This window comes from Bufo gargarizans, chromosome 2 (assembly GCF_014858855.1).
Source record: "Bufo gargarizans isolate SCDJY-AF-19 chromosome 2, ASM1485885v1, whole genome shotgun sequence".
NCBI classification, from domain to species: Eukaryota; Metazoa; Chordata; class Amphibia; order Anura; family Bufonidae; genus Bufo; species Bufo gargarizans.
Genome location: NC_058081.1, coordinates 61,866,926 through 61,883,389, shown reverse-complemented (window position 1 = coordinate 61,883,389; position 16,464 = coordinate 61,866,926). Strand labels below are relative to the sequence as shown.

The window sequence follows — 16,464 nt, the reverse complement described above, 5'->3', positions numbered from 1 at the left end:
CGGAATCTGCCTCCCATTGTTGTCACTGGGAGTCATCTGTTCAATCGCCGTTTGAATATTTTCCGCACGGATTTCCAAACCTCGTCAAGAAGGAACAGGCCTGGAAAATACCTTTATCCTCTGCACACAGAATAGCCCTATGAAAAAGTGCTAGAAGCCGTGGGGTTGAACCTGCAGCATCTGCCATCTGAACATACCCTTAGACTACCTGCAACCAGTGCGGATTGCGCATCTTTTTCTGCATAGATTGTGGTGCGGAAAAACTGCAGCGTACCAGCAGAGTGAATGAGATTAGACAAATCTCTTGGATGTTTTCCTTTTTCGTTCCGTGCAGGTTTTGAAATCTGCAGTATGAAGACTTTGCACCCTTTTCAATGCAAATGTGAGATCTGCATCAAAAACTGCAAGTAACACATGCGGCTTTTGGTGCAGAAACGTACAGAAATCTGTGTGGAAATTTGTACGGAATTTCTGCAAGACAGCCCGCATCTGTGTGCAGGTAGCCTTGGGAGTTCTTGCAGTCCTACTTTACAACGTCTAACCGCGTCTTTCACCTAAGGCCTCTTGCACACGACCGTATGGCTTTTTCAGTATTATGCGGACCGCAAAAAATACGGACGACGTCCGCGTGCATTCCGTTTTTTTTTTTTGCAGAATGCAACAGCCACTCCTAATAGAACAGTCCTATCCTTGTCCGTTATGCAGACAATAAGAGGACATGTTCTATCTTTGAACGGAATGTAAAAACGGAAATACGGAAACAGAAGGCATACAGAGTACCTTCCGTTTTTTTTTTGTTGCAGATCCATTAAAATGAATATTTCCATATAAGGAACGTAAATGGAAAAAAAATAAAAACTTTAGTGTGCAAGAGGCCTAACCAGGAAACAACAGCACAGCAAATATCAGGAAACTGCTGAAATCCATGGTTCAAGGGAATAAAACCAATCTAAAACGAAGCAGGTTTGCAATGGTCCTCTACTTTCTGCTAATGTACAGTTGGTAGGATGACCTGAAGCAGAGGATGGATACAAGTGTACATGACTGCAGGATCAGACTACATCAAGATTGATTGTAGTCTGTTACCATAGAGACGCATGAGAGTCAAATGGTGACACAACTTTATTTAAAACCACATTAAACTGAAAACACGATCTGCAAAGAGGTTCCCTCCAGCACCCAGGAGCAAAAACCCCTAGGTGAACCTCAGCCTAAGGATCGCCCATCCTTTTGGCTTAGAGGGTTAAAGGGGCTTTCATAATATTGATGACTGTCTATATGAGATAGGCAGGGGCACAACTCTTGCCACCCCCGATGGTCAGCTGTTTGAAGGTGCTGGGATGTTCTTGTGAGTGCTCTGGTCTCTTCATTATTCACATGGGAAGTCTACCTAGTGCGTGCTGAGAGGAGGATTCTGGGAGTTGTAGTTTCACAACAGCTGGGGTGCCGGAGGTTGCTGATCCCTGCTCTAGCTCCTATTACCTCCTATTGAACTGATCGGTGGGGGTCAGACACCTGGGACCCCCACCGATTAGCTGTTTCAGTAGGCTGCAGTGTTTCAGTTTTGTCCCGATTGACAATGAATGGGGACAAAACTGAAGCGTTGTGCTGCTGTTTTGAGAACCTGTGTCGGATCTCAAATCCGGACAGCACAACTCAGATGTATCTTTGGTTCGGGATAGCCCTTCATGAGCCGCTCTGTAACAGTGCCTCCTCTACTGGCAAACAAGCCATCCTACTAAAAGATGAGACACAGTGCCGACCGCCAGCCCTCGCCGTTTCAGTAGCTCCGACTGCGTTGCATGGGAACTATGGAAACAGTGTAGTGCAGCTAGCTATAGTATTTCTGACTGTTTCCGTAGATCTCATGCACTGCAACGGTGAGCGTCAAAGCGCTTTGCTGTTTCCTGGCCAGGAGGTGGTCGGACTGTGTCTTATCTCGCCTTAGTAACTGTGAGATGAGACAACCCCTTCCCTCAATACAATCTAACTGTACTTTGAGATTTTAAGTAACTACCCATATCTTGGCATACAGGTAGGTTGAGTGGATAGTGTGAACCCTGGCTGCGACAACCAGGGTCATCACAGTTGAGGCCAGTCATCGGATGGTGAGTCACGGGCCAAGATATGGCAGGGATAGGTGTCCTGGTGCTGAAAGAGCCTGACTTTCTAAAGATGTCACTTGGTCCTGTGCCGCTTGGGGAACGCGTCACCGCTACAGCCAGTCAATGGCTGCAGCAGCGTACTTGACCCATGTCCATGCTCCAAGCTTACATGGGGCAACCACAGCACAGCTTAGAGGGCAGTGGATCAAAAGAGCCAGGACCGAACAGCGGGGAGCAGATAAGTATGCTTAGAGGGTTATCCAATCCCTATAATGACCCCCAGAATGCCGGGGCCCCTGCTCTAGAGCATACTTACCTGCTCCCCGGAACCCGGGTCGCTCCGGATCCCTGCACGGCCACCGCATCTCCCCGTTGTGCGGATCATAATATCCGGTGACGGGGGGAGCAGCCAATAGAAGGCCGTGATGCTGACCAGCCTCCCTAGCATTGGAGGGACGTGGGTGCCGCATTTTGGCCGGTCCTTTGTGACGCAATCTGCGACTTTTCCCCACTCTCGCCAGGTCGTGGTGTGGGTGTACCGGCAGGCCTGTCTCATTTATCATTTTCTATGCCTGTTTTAGGCGTAGAACATGGTCTAAATCTACACCAGTAAGGGAGCTGGCATAGATTTAGATGGGCGGTGGATGCGCCAAAGTTATAGTAGAGGCCGGCACCACTACATAAAAGCGGTGCATCCACCGCCGGCTAAAAGGGGTAATAATATCGGCATCAAAATGTTAAAAAATGACTCAAAAACCAGAAGAAGAAAAAAAATTAAAATCACAAAGACTTTTCCCCATAAAAAATGATGTAAAACCCCCCCCACATAGTTGGTCACTAACTACCAGAACTATAAAGTGATCCCATTATTTGAAGGGTCTCCAGGCTACAGATGTTGATGATCTATCCTCCCAGCTCCTGTACCCTCACCGATCAGCTGAATGAGGGGGATGCGACGCTCGTGCGAGCGCCGTGTCCTCTTCGATGTTTACCTGCCCACCGATACAATATCCTGAGGATAGGTCATCAATATAAGCAGCCGCCCTGACAACCCCTTTAACCTGCAGTGATGCCCATAAGAAATAAACCACAAAAAATTCAACCCAAAAACTTTTTTTTTTTTTTTTTTTTTTTTTTACTTCCTCCTGCTTCCAAAAAAACTCCATTAAAAGCAATCAAGTCGTATGCTACCCAAAATAGCACAAATTAAAATGTCTACTCATCCAGCAAAAAAACTAAAAAAAAAAAAAAAAAAAACAAGCGCTCACACAGCTCCGCTGAAGGGAGAAAAAGTAAGGCCGAGTTCACACCAGTTTCATTTCCCGTTCTTCTGATCTGTCAGAAGATAAAACAGGTTCCCATAAAAAAAAAAATAAACACAATCCTGTTGCACATTTTGCATACGTTTGAGCCATTTTTTCGTCCAAGAGCCATTTTTTTTTAGACAGATTTTTTTTTTCTAATGGATCAGAAGAACATAAAACGAAACAGTGATGTGAACTCTCCCTAAGGTCTCATTCAGAGCGGCCGTATGAATGAGACCGCAACCGTTCCGGATCGGGTGCGGACCGATTATTTCTATGGGGCCGCAAAAGATGCAGACAGCATGCCGTGTGCTGTCCGCATCCGTGGTTCAGTTCTGCTGCTCCGTAGAAAAGAGAGAGCATGTCTTATTCTTATCCGGACAAGAATAGGCATTTTCCATTATGGTTGCTGTCATGTGCGGTCTGCAAATTGCGGAACGCGCTAAGCCGGTATCTGTGTCATCTGAATGGGCCCTAATGGCTACACTAACATTCTGTTAATGCAAACGACTGATTGGCCGAGGAAACACTTTCCGTGCGTCTGCCAGGCTGACCGCAGTGTCGCCGTATAATAGTAATTGAGGACACAGTCCGTTTATATCTGATACAAGTTCAGTGGAAGAGATCCGCCATCACATATGGACAGTAAGATACAGTAAGTTCAGGGGAGCGAAGTCGGCCCGGCAGACACGCGGACTGCGTTTCCCGGGCCGATAACTGTCGTGTGCATGAGGCCTGACATGTTATTTATCCTCCAGCATAGTAAACACAAAAAAAAACGCAAAACCTAAAAAAGCAAAATGCTAAGCTTTTCAGTACATTATCTGTACCTCAAAATAGCGGTATTAAAAATACAACTCAAACCATCAACGACAAAATAAAATACAGTATGTATGACTCTCAAAAGTTGGGTTGAAAAAATGTCTGCATCGTAAAGGCTAAGGGTTGGATCGTGGCATTTTTTTTTTTACCGGTGGAATTTTGGCATGGATGTGTCCCTTCTTGGCATGCCCGCGGCTTTCAACCACCCGATCTTTGGCGCTATCTCTAACTGAAATGAATGGAAGGCGGAAACCACACGTCCTCCGGCCATATTTTGGTGCGGAATCTGCACTAAGAAACGCTGTGTGAACAGGTCCTATGAGGCGGATGATATGCAGTTTTTTCCGTGCAGTGTAATATGGTACTAGCAATGTGAAAGAGTTAAAAAATCTCACGTACATCGTGCGTAGTTTGGAACTCAACCTGCCATGAAGATTTTAATATCTGCAGCCCATTAATAGAAGTTCCACACCAAAAAACACAATAAACAGTGCGGTTTTATGTGTTTTTTATGCTGCTTTTGTGTGGATTTTCTGCATACAAATACACAAGGTAGCCCAAGGGTGCAGATCTACATGCTGAAAATCAGCACCAAAACAGCACCGAGGCCTCGTTTACATTTGCGTTTTTCACTTTCATGAGCTGTCCGCATTTTCTACAGACCGCACACGCACCCATTGATTTTAATGCGTCTGTTCACACATCAGTATTTATTTTACTGACTCAAAAAAAAATCACGGAGACATGCACTACTTTTGTCCGTGATGCTGACCGAACACGCCCATTATAGTCTCCGGGTCAGTGAAAAAAGAGCGACACAACACGGATGGCATCCGTGACGCGTCCGTTTTTAGCTGACCACTGATAGGAGAGGCTGCGGAAAATTATCTGTCAGCTGGGCGGCTTCAGTAGCATACGGATGACCAGGGCCAGCTCTAGAGTCATGTGGGCCCTTGGGCGATAAATCTCCGTGGGCCCCCTTGTGGCATTGGTCAAATGTCACCATGGCATCTGAGAGTGTTAAAAACGGAAGCGCGGGCTTCCTGCTCAGACGCGCCTTCCCCCAGCGGAGATCAGGGAAAGCACCCTGTTCTAAAAATGAGCCGCAGCCTGTACTAGGCTTCCAGGCTCATTGTTATTATACCCCAGTTCAGGCCACTAGATGGCAGCACTAAACTGTGATCTAGTGGTTTCTATAGAGAATAATGGAGCAATTTCCATTATTCTGTATAAGTTGCAATCTGATGAAAAGTAATAAAACAAAAAAGTTTAAAAAAAGGTTGGAAAAAAAAATAAAAAAAAAATATATATATATATATATATATATAAAAAATATGGAAAATCACTACACTTTCCCCAAAAATGAAAAAAAAAAAAAAAGAATAAAATGATGGGCATCGTCGCATGCGAAAACTAAACCCATACTATTAAAATATTTTAAAAAAAGTTTGCCCGGATGGTGAAGGATGTAACAGAAAAAATAAAAAAGGCTGATTTGCTGTTTTTTCCATCACTTTATCTCCATAGAAAATTGAATAAAAAGTGATCGTCATACACACCCCAAAATGGTATTGTAGAAAAGACAGATTTACCTCAAATGAGCCCCCACACATCTCTGTAGACATAACTATAAAAAAGTTATGGGGGTCACCGGGGAGCAGCGGTTCTGTTAGGGTTGCCACCTTTCCAAACAAAAAATAATCGTTAAGAAAGTTGCTGTGTCTATATAAAAGTTTTATTTAGCGTCTATTTTTTTTTAAATATTATGCTGGGATTCAAACTCACAGCCTTCTACATTACAGTCAAGAACCTTAAAGGGGTTGTCTGGGTTGAGAGCTGAACCCGGACATCCCTCCGTCTTCACCCCGGCAGCCCCCCTGACTTGAGCATCGGAGCAGTTCATGTTGCTAAATCGCGCAGGGCAGAGGCATTTTCAGGAGTTCTGGTGACGAACCGGAGCTCTCCATAGGGCTGGCAGGAAGCCCGGTGACGTCATCAGCACTGATGGGCGGGCTTCAGTGCTGGCCCTGTGGGTGACACATGGAGGGCAGAAAAAACACAGATACTTCACAGATGAAACACAAACTGATATTTCCCCGAGACACGGAAATGTGAACAAGGCTTTATTGCAGTTTTGGTGCATGTGTAATTAAAATCCACATTGTGCGCAGTCAACGCAGCGGAAAAACGGGCTGAAGACTTTAGTCCCATGCAGCAATGGAAAACCATGGATGCTGCAGACTCCTCAGGGGTCCGATATGCCCACTAACACCTTAAAACTACCTGCAAAAACCCAAGGGGGGCAGCAAGTGTGGGCATGGCTGCGACTACAACGGAGGTCCTCCCATTGTCTGTCCATGTGCCCCCTTTTCTCTCCAGATACCCCACAGTGGGGGAGACTTATCAAAAACCAGTGTAGAAGAAAACTGGCTTAGTTGCCCATAGCAACCAATCAGTCTCCACCTTTCATTTTCCACAGCCCCTCTGGAAAATGAAAGGTGGAATGCGATTGGTTACTTTTCTACTCAGAAATAGTACCATATATAATAGTCAGTCTCATACCTGAGGTGTCACATTGTAACTGAGTACAGACCTCACTCATACACAGCACTGCAGCCAACTACAACCCCCAATATCTCATGTACCTCTCACAGTGACCACACCTCTGGTACAGTTATGTAGTATACACTGGACACCGCATCTACCGTACCCAGTGACGTCACACCTCCTTTCTGGGGGGTGCACACGCAGGTTTCTACTGCTTCCTGTCACATGGTCATTGCGTCTTGCAGTAACCACCACTAGGGGGAGCTCACTCCACTTAGATTTTCACAGCTCCCATTCAGTTCCATGCGATAAAGCTCCCCCTAACGGTGGTTGCCGTGGGAGCAGAATGTTTTTATGTCGGTAGGATGTTCTGCCAGGTTTTCTCACATTATGATGGATAGTAATGAAATTTGAGTACATTGGCTGGGACTTTTAGTGTAATGTCTGTGTATACATGAGGAATATGTGTTTTATGTGACCGGTATGGCATTATATATATATTTTTAGTGAGGTCAGGACTCGTTCACATCTCTGATATCCATGGAAAATCCATCCGTGTGTCATCTGTATGCCACGTACACTGCACCACTGAAAAGGAATTCCCAGAGCATCTCGTACCAAGGGTCCGTGAAAAACCACTGACAGAACATGGAGGCCACCGCGTTTGGGTGAGTGGTTTTTCTAGGGTGGTCACTTGCTTCACCCCAAAAAGCCAGACATTCTAGGCCATACCCCTAACCATGCCCCCAATCCTTCTAAGTCACACCCTCTCTAAGTAACGGCGCCCAGTAGAAGGAAAAAAGAGCTCGGGTTGTATTCACACAACAGGTATGTATTTTGGGTCTGAAAAACGCGGATCTGCATAAAATGCTGGTGATGTTGGTTGTTGCATTTTTTTTGCATGGACGCATTGCAACGATGCCTGTTCTTGACCACAAAGCGGACAAGAGTAGGGCAATTTATCTTTTTTTGCGGGGCCTTGGATCGGACTTACAGAGGCGGACAAAATAAAATTCCCCGTTACGTTGCCTGTGCGTAGCGCTGACAGTGAACAGTGTGCTGTCCGTTGTTTTTTTTTTTTTTGCAGACCTATAAAAATGAATGGGTCCTTGTACAATCCGCAAACAAAATGGAGAACAAAAATACGGTCATGGGAATGGGGACGTAAAGGGGTTTCAGTGAGCCCAGTGACACCACCGCCAACATTGCTAGACGGAAGCCTCCACCTAGCAGTGTAATAATATAAACAAAAAAGGGCATCGGAGCATGAAATGGGGAGCTGGAGGGGCGACTAGGGGGATATGTCCGGAATCCGCTCTGAACCCGGACAACCCCTCTAAGGCGAGCTGTGTGGGGCCCGGAGTGCTTCTCTCAGCCTCAGGGTGACATGTCTGCCGGCTCTAGTCACTGACTGGGGGGTGAGAAGTGCAACGCTGCTGTCTGAGCGTCAAGCCACTGAAAAGGAGGTCTCCCCAGCGTCCGTCCAGGCCAGAGTGCCAGGAAACCGGTCAGTCCAGCCTAAAGCTAGACGTCTGGCCACCCTAGGTTATTTACATACCCACAGACTTCAATGGGCACATTTGGCCTGTAACACAGACCAGACTGGTGCACGTCTCCATGACTTATCTACTGACCCACGGTCAATGGAAAACAACTGATGTGTGAACACACACACACATTAAAACCAGTGGGTACGTGTGCTGTCCGTGCAGAGTACACGTTTATGATTCACTGAAGTGTGAACGAGGCCTCAGAAAAAATGTACAAGTCATACTCAAGGATTCCCTGCTACTTACCTTGTGGTCACTGGTCAATGCTTTTTTCCATGGATCAGGGGGGATAAGCCGCTGGGAAACCCCACGGGAACGGGGGTCCCAAGTCCTGTGTCATTACAGTATGGAAGTATCTCACATACTCCGCTCTAGACAGGCGCGTTATCTCCCTGGATCGCGCCTTCTACCACACGGATGGGTTTCTAGTAAATGTTCAGACATCTGCTCAGTCACCAAATTACTATCGAGAGAGAGAGAGAGAGAGAGAGAGAAGCTGCATCTCCCTCCACTGTGCCTGCGAGACTGCATGGTATGAGGGGAGAGTAATACTAAGTTATAATCTCCCGCAATGTGCTCAGGAAAAGAAAATATACAGTAAACGGCGTTAGACATCCATACATCCACTGCTACTCCAAGGCCTCTTGCACACAAACGTTGTGCAGCCGCTCCGTGCATTGGGGACAGCAATTTGCGGTCCCCAATGCACAGGCAACGTCCAGGCGGCGGCCGGGACGGATTGAGACCCATTCAACTTGAATGGGTCCGTGATCCGTCCGCACCGCAACAAATATTTTTTTTTTTTTTGCGGTGTGGAGGCACGGACAGACAACGTTAGTGTGCAATAGGCCTAAGGAGCACTTTCGTTGATTACTCCCCTCTCATAAAGTGATGTACCAGCACTACAACCACTTCATTCTCAGGATTGTGGGGTCCTACAGATCAGACCTCCACCGATCATAAAGCGGAGACGTGTCCTAGTGAAACGCCTTCAAGTGTTTTTTTAAAGCTGGGCCCTGACGCATGAATTTGCTGTGGTGTTTTTCCACCGCTAAAAATAATAAAGTCTTAGAAACCGCTCGTGGTTTATTGCATGCCATATGAAATGTTTAGGGTGGTTTTTGATAAAAACAAACATGCGGATAGCGTTTTTTGTTCAGATAGGGGATGGAAAAAAAACTTGAAAAATACCAAAAGCATACTGCCTCGTATAAATAAAGACAAAAACGCCAGCAATTAGAAAAAACCTCACTAGGCAAAAACCGTCTGGCCTGCATTTCATTCTTCCCCAGTCTTTTAGGTAACATCTGGAGCTGGAATTTTTATTTACTGCACTAAAACCACAAAAGTGCAGAAAAACGCCACAAAAGTCTAAAAGTCAGCCTCTTACTCACTTCAATGGCAAGCTGCACTTTTTTTTTCCCCACATGGAAAATAAACTTGGCTCAATCCCATTTAAATGAATGTGCAGGATAAAAAACTAAACAAAACGCTCTGTACGAGTCCAAGTGACACAGATCCACGCCAAAAACCAGGAGCCGAAAATGCAGTTTTGTACTGAAGTAAACCATCGAATCCAGCGATAAAAAAAGCATAAAAGACATGCCAAAAAACCCACATGATTCTGCTTTTCAAAATCCGTCATGTGAACACAAACCTGTGTGTTTTCACTCTTAGGGCTCATGCACACCGCCGTAGCCTGCAAAACACGGATACCGGCTATATACGGAACGTCCTGGCCTCTATAGAATAGGACATGTTCTATTTCGTTGCGGGGTTGCGGAACCAGACGGCACACAGTTTGCTGTCCATCTTTTGTGGCCCCATTGAAGTGAATGGGTCAGCATCTGACCCGCACAAAATGTGGATTGGATGTGGGGAAAAAATACTTTTGTGTGCATGAGTCCTTAAAGGGATTGTCCCATCTCACCTTTCAGGCTGCCGCTGGTCTGCGAATCTGCACTTCCTGCCTCTTCTGGGAGCAGATACCTGTACTGTACATTCCTGAATTTTCATCATCAGTACTGGCGCCAGATACTGATACTAGAGAGGCGGAGGAAGGTGGCCGGGAGCTGGTGCATGTGGTGCACCGCACAAGCAGGAAGTGTTCCCTGCCATGTGTGGCCAACGACCACATCCACAGAGAGGTCCAAGGAGGAATTAGCTTATATTCAATTGGGCTGCAGGATGGACCCCGTCAGTTATGGTTGGTCACACCCAAGGTGTAGCCTCAAAGCACAGAAATGAATGGGTTTGCAGAGCAACTCGCATGTTTGCCCCATCCACAACCCCAGAATTGCAAAAAATCCAGCAGTGTTGAATTTTTGGCAGCACGGTGCGAGTTGTGCTGCGACCTCATTCATTTTGGCTACACCGCAATTCTTGGGTGCAATAACCGATGCGTGCCCAAGATCGCCATGCTGCCAAACCCATAGGCTACTTTCACATTAGCGTTTTTCTTTTCCGCCATAGAGTTCCGTCACAGGGGCTCTATACCGGAAAAGAACTGATCAGGCATATCCCCATGCATTCTGAATGGAGAGTGATCCGTTCAGGATGCATCAGGATGTCTTTAGTTCAGTCGTTTTGACTGATCAGGCAAAAGAGAAAAACGTAGCATGCTACGGTTTTATCTCCGGCGAAAAAAACTGAGGACTTGCCCGAATGCCGGATCTGGCATTTTTTTCCATAGAAATGTACTAGTGGCATTCAAAATACCGGAATGCCGGATCAGTCCTTCCGGTCTGCGCATGCGCAGACCTTTAAAAAGAAAAAAATATATACCGGATTCATTTTGCCTGATGACACCGGAAAAACAGATCCGTTATTGCAATGCATTTTTCTGACTGATCAGGATCCTGATCAGTCAGAAAATATGACATGCGTTTGCATACAGTTTGCCTGATCGGGCAGTCAGTTCAGGCAACGGAACTGCCTGCCGAAATCAAACAACGCAAGTGTGAATGTACCCTTAGACAGGAACACCCCTTTAATGATTTCCATCTTTCCCCTTCTGTTTTCTCTCTCTGGAGAATAAGAGGTCATTGATCTTGTGGTTTTCTTTACCCGTTTCTTTTGGGCAGTGAAAACCTAATTTGTGTTTTCTCACTTCAATAAACCATATGGTACTAGTAGAATAGAAGTCATTGCTTCCAAGGTCATAAATTCCCCCCCAAAAAATCGTAAGTTATAAAGTGTGCAAAGGGTGAAATCAGGCAAATCTGCAAGACGGGGGTGCGTTCACACGACCGTATGCATTTTGCAGTCTGCAAAACGCGGATGATGTCTGTGTTGTATCAGGTTAATTTTTTATTTTTTTACTTCAATGGGTCAGTGATCTGCATTTGCGGCCAAGAATAGGACGCTCTCTCTCTTGCGGAACAGATTATACACATAAGCACATGGATGTCTTCAGTGTCCTTTCTTCATTCGTATGTCTGTTCCACAAAAAGGTAAAATGTTGTATTCTAGGACATATATGCAGACAACGGGCCCATTGAAGTCAACAAGTCTGCAAAAAAAAAACGGATGCGACATATGCGTCATCCGTATTTTGACGACAAAATACCCTAACAGGAATATTGCAGACAGTCTGCACCGGAATCCAAGCCGATGTTTTCTGCAACATATGAATGAAGTTTTGTAAACCCCTGTACTGTAAAATACGGTGGATTACTAGCGGCCAGCTCCCCGCATCGTGCGCCTGATCCTAAGATTATATCCCAGCTCATGCTGCAGAACTACAGTCAGACAATAGAATTCTTCAGGGTGTCCCGGGACATCAACAATTTTCACAAATCCACAGTTCACACTTGCTGGACAAGGCCACGGGAGCCCACGGCTCTGAATCTGCCGCACATACTGCCGATGAAAGGCATCAGATGACCTGTAAGCCTGCAGGGCTGTCTGCTGCTCCTACAACAAACCGGGCGAGCAAGTATCTCTCCTGTTTACACTCTTTTTTGTTCCACTGCTCTTACAGTTGCTACACAATTTTAAAGAGCACCCGTCAGCAAGATCAACTCTATGAAGCCAGGCGATCCTGATGATCAAAATGATACATGTTTTGTGAAAATCGGTTGAAGCGTTCCCATGAGTTAAAAAAAAAATAAAAAATAAAAAATTTCTATACAAATGAGAACTTAAAAGGGTTTTCCAGAAATGCCAACACTGATGACTTAGGCTCCATTCACACCTCTGCAAATGGGTCCGCATCTGTTCCGCAATTTTGCGGAACAGGTGCGCACCCATTCATTCTCTATGGGGACAGAAAAGATGCGGACAGCACACAGTGTACTGTCCGCATTTTCGTGCCGCGGCCCCGCAAAAAAATAGAACATGTCCTATTCTTGTCCGCAATTGCAGACAAGAATAGGCAGTTCTATGGGGGGTGACGGCCGGGTGTATTGCGGATTCGCAATACACCACGGACTTGTGAATAGACCCTTATCCACAGGATACTACAAGAAAATTTAGACCTGCACATTCATATACATAGTGACAGGTGCATATCCATCAAGCAAACATGGTTGATAAAAAAAAAAAAAAGGCTGCACAACATTTCACATACAAACAATAGAGCTGAGAAATGGGGATCATTCTAAATTCAAGTGGTATTATACCTACTGTAAATGGAAAAATAGAAGCTCTTTGCACAATTTTTTTTTTTTTATCAAACCACAGGATATGTCATCAGTATTAGATCTATGGGGGTCCGACACCCCTGACCCCGCCGATCAGCTGTTTGAGATGGCACCGGTGCTCCTGTGAGCACCATGGCCTTCCCCCTGCTCACCAAAACACAGCACCATACATTGTATAGCGGCAGTGCTTGGTTTCGCCCTCAGCCCCATTGACTTCAATGGGACTGAGCTGTGCCTCGGTCACTGGCCTAGGGTAACCTGATAGAAGGCCACAGCTCTACTGCGAGCACCACTGTATTCTGAAACAGCTGACCAGCAGGGGTCCTGGGTGTCAGACCCCCCAACAATTAGCTACTGATGACCTATCCTGAGGTATTAAGCCTCATTCACATGTCCGTGTTCGGTCAGTGATTTCCATCAGTGATTTTGAGCCAAAACCAGGTGCGGCTCCAAACACAGAACAGGTGCAGATCTTTCCCTTATATCTTTGGAGGCTCCAGTCCTGGTTTTGTCTCAGTCACTGATGGAAATCACTGGCCAAATCACTGATGTTTGAATAAAGGCCGAATGATCACGGCCGTGTTCCGCGGCCGAGAGCGGTCCGTGGTATGCCGGGCTGGATTCCTGTTCAGAGCAGGAGTGCACGGCGCCATTAGTTGCTATGACGCCACGCGCTTCATGTCGCCGCTGCACTACAGTAATACACCATACGAGTGTATTACTGTAGTGCAGCGGCGGCATGAAGCGCACAGTGTCATAGCAACCATTGACGCCGTGCGCTCCTGCTCTGAACAGGAATCCAGCCCGGCACACCACGGACCGCTCCCGGCCGCGGAACACGGCCGTGTGCATTCGGCCTAAGGCTTTAAAAGTCTCCGAAAACCCCTTTAACTGCGCTGAGGGGTGTGTCCTAACCACAGCTTTCCTTCCAGTGCCGGCCATGCCCCCGGGACCACTAAATCTCTAATTTGCATAAATAAATTTCTCAGGAACAACACAACCAAGAGCGATATAATTTTAATCAGCAGGATCAACCATACCAGGCAGTAATCCACGTTTAACCCCTGCCCGAATCGCTGTATATACAGTCAGGTCCAAAAATATTGGGACATCGACATAATTCTAACATTTTTGGCTCTATACACCACCACAATGGATTTGAAATGAAACTAACAAGATGTGCTTTAACTGCAGACTGTCAGCTTTAATGTGAGGGTATTTACATCCAAATCAGGTGAACGGTGTCGGAATGTTTGCATATGTGCCTCCCATTTGTTAAGGAACCAAAAGTAATGGGACAGTTGGCTTCTCGGCTGTTCCATGGCCAGGTGTGTGTTATTCCCTCATTATTCCAATTACAATGAGCAGATAAAAGGTCCAGAGTTCATTTCCAGTGTGATATTTGCATTTGGAATCTGTTGCTGTCAACTTTCAAGATGAGATCCAAAGAGCTGTCACTATCAGTGAAGCAAGCCATCATTAGGCTGAAAAAGCAAACCCATCAGAGAGATCGCAAAAACATTAGGCATAACCAAAACAACTGTTTGGAAAATTCTAAAAAAGAAGGAAGGAACGCACCGGTGAGCTCAGCAACACCAAAAGACCCGGAAGACCACGGAAAACAACTGTGGTGGATGACCGAAGAATTCTTTCCCTGGTGAAGAAAACACCCTTCACAACAGTTGGCCAGATCAACAACACTCTCCAGGAGGTAGGTGTATGTGCGTCAAAGTCAACAATCAAGAGAAGACTTCACCAGAGTGAATACAGAGGGTTCACCACAAGATGTAAACCATTGGTGAGCCTCAAAAACAGGAAGGCCAGATTAGAGTTTGCCAAACGACATCTAAAAAAGCCTTCACAGTTCTGGAATAACATCCTATGGACAGATGAGACCAAGATCAACTTGTACCAGAGTGATGGGAAGAGAAGAGTATGGAGAAGGAAAGGAACTGCTCATGATCCTAAGCATACCACATCATCAGTGAAGCATGGTGGTGGTAGTGTCATGGCGTGGGCATGTATGGCTGCCAATGGAACTGGTTCTCTTGTATTTATAGATGATGTGACTGCTGACAAAAGCAGCAGGATGAATTCTGAAGTGTTTCGGGCAATATTATCTGCTCATATTCAGCCAAATGCTTCAGACCTCATTGGATGGAGCTTCACAGTGCAGACGGACAATGACCCAAAGCATACTGCAAAAGCAACCAAAGAGTTTTTTAAGGGAAAGAAGTGGAATGTTATGCAATGGCCAAGTCAATCGCCTGACCTGAATCCGATTGAGCATGCTTTTCACTTGCTGAGGACAAAACTGAAGGGAAAATGCCCCAAGAACAAGCAGGAACTGAAGACAGTTACAGTAGAGGCCTGGCAGAGAATCACCAGGGATGAAACCCAGCGTCTGGTGATGTCTATGTGTTCCAGACTTCAGGCTGTAATTGACTGCAAAGGATTTGCAACCAAGTATTAAAAAGTGAAAGTTTGATTTATGATTATTCTGTCCCATTACTTTTGGTCCCTTAACAAGTGGGAGGCACATATGCAAACTGTTGTAATTCCTACACCGTTCACCTGATTTGGATGTAAATACCCTCAAATTAAAGCTGACAGTCTGTGGTGGTGAATAGAGCCAAAAATGTTAGAATTGTGTCGATGTCCCAATATTTATGGACCTGACTATGCACTGCACTGTGTGGATCGAGTCTTTAAAGATGGCACCTCCTCAGCAGCTGAGCGGGTGCCTTAGTCGCCGGTTTTCTGCTGTTTTAGGCCCCATGCACACTGCCGTGTTTCACAGCCGTGTGCGGGCGTGGAACCGCGGCCTGGATCCCTCCTGAGAGCAGGAGCGCACGGCGTCACTGGTTGCTATGACGCCGTGCGCTCCCTGCTGCCGCCGCAATACAGTAATACACTGGTATAGATCATACCAGTGTATTACTGTATTGCGGCGGCAGCAGGGAGCGCACGGCGTCACTGGTTGCTATGACGCCGTGCGCTCCTGCTCTCAGGAGGGATCCAGGCCGCGGTTCCACGGCCCGCACACGGCTGTGAAACACGGCAGTGTGCATGGGGCCTTACACAGTAGACACCCAGAGGCATTGTCGCTGTTATCACCGACCACAGATTTTTAATCCCTCAGATGCCATAGTCAACTGCGACCATATTCCGTTGTCAAATGCCAAGGCTTGTTGGAAAGTCAGATTTTGACTAGGGATGAGTGAATAGACTTCGGATGAAACATCTGAAGTCAATTCGCATAAAACTTAATTTCAATATACGGAGCGAGTGCTCCATACAGTATTAGAATGTATTGGCTCCGATGAGCTAAAGTTTTTACTTCGCAAAGTCTAGCGAGACTTCGCATAATAACTTCAGAAATTGATTTAGACTGTACAAAAACATTTCCCGAACTCTGGTTCGGTTCCAAGTGGTACCTTGGAACTGAACCTGAGTTCGGAGCCAATACATTCTAGTACTGTATGGAGCACTC

General features: G+C 46.1%; 1 protein-coding gene across 6 annotated transcripts in view; it reads right to left on the bottom strand.

Moving 5' to 3' along the window:
• NSD3 (nuclear receptor binding SET domain protein 3) overlaps positions 1–16,464 on the bottom strand; it is a 103,102-nt gene that overhangs the window by 36,465 nt on the left and 50,173 nt on the right. The gene's annotated exons all lie outside the window — the stretch shown is intronic.